Source organism: Wasmannia auropunctata, unplaced genomic scaffold (assembly GCF_000956235.1).
Source record: "Wasmannia auropunctata unplaced genomic scaffold, wasmannia.A_1.0 LD335769.1, whole genome shotgun sequence".
Lineage (NCBI taxonomy): Eukaryota > Metazoa > Arthropoda > Insecta > Hymenoptera > Formicidae > Wasmannia > Wasmannia auropunctata.
Genome location: NW_012027121.1, coordinates 6881 through 7464, shown reverse-complemented (window position 1 = coordinate 7464; position 584 = coordinate 6881).

The following is a 584-nucleotide window of genomic DNA, read 5'->3' as shown; positions in this document are numbered from 1 at the left end:
TCTTTTAGACGTCATATTACATGTCTTTTAAACGTCTTTTAAGACAGTTTTTAGACATCCTGTAGGACATCTTTAAGACATCTTATAAGACACTTTTAAAATGTCCTATGTGACATTTTTCAGACATCTTTTAGGCATCTTTTAAGACAACCTATAAGATACTTTTTGGACGTCCTATATGACATTCTTTAGACATTTTTTAGACATTCCTTTAACTTTTTGCTACTATTGTATACAATAGTAGCAAAAAGTTAAAGGACTGATTTTGACGAATATGCTCTTCTCATATGGTTTGAGTAATAATTAAGGATTGTGCAGAATGTTATCATTTATTTAGAACTAGAGCGCAGAATGTTTTTGTTGCTTTTTTCTTGAGAATTTTCGAATTCTATGGCCAAATCTAAATTCTAACCTAAAAATTCAAATTAAAATCCTTATAACTTTGGATTGCTTTAGTAAATCGACTCCGGCTTTTGTCTCAAGTCTTTCAACATATATAAGAACAATTTGTAAAATTTTTGTTAAATTCTCATTATTTTAAAAATTCTATAGATATAGAATATAAAAATTTTATACCTATAGAA